Here is a 432-nt window from a genome sequence, read left to right as displayed (position 1 = left end):
TTCCCTCCCTAAAGGACATTAGTGAACCAGATGGGTTGTTTTTAAAGACCATTACTGAGATTAGCTTTATATCCCGTATTTTTATTAATTGAGTTTAATTCCAATAGCTGCCAGGGTGGGATTTGAACCTGTCCCCAGAGCATTAGTCTGGGCCCCTGTGACACCATCTCTGTCTGTTGGGACCTAGAACACTCTGCCTGAGAGTGTGGGGGAGGCAGGTTCAATGGAGGCTTTCAGAAGAGAATTCAATAAACACTTAAAGGAAACTGCAGGGCTCGGGGGGGTGGGGTGGGGTGGGGAATGAGTGGGAGGTTGGGAACTGGCTCAGTGTCTCCCACAGAGAGCAGCACGGACACGATGGGCCGAATAGCCTCCTGCTGTGCTGGGACCATTCTGGGGGTTCACTGCTGTTTGTGGGAGCTTGCTGTGCAC

The sequence above is a fragment of the Cetorhinus maximus genome, chromosome 19, assembly GCF_964194155.1.
Source record: "Cetorhinus maximus chromosome 19, sCetMax3.hap1.1, whole genome shotgun sequence".
Classification (NCBI taxonomy): domain Eukaryota; kingdom Metazoa; phylum Chordata; class Chondrichthyes; order Lamniformes; family Cetorhinidae; genus Cetorhinus; species Cetorhinus maximus.
Note: the sequence above shows the minus strand (reverse complement) of the source record.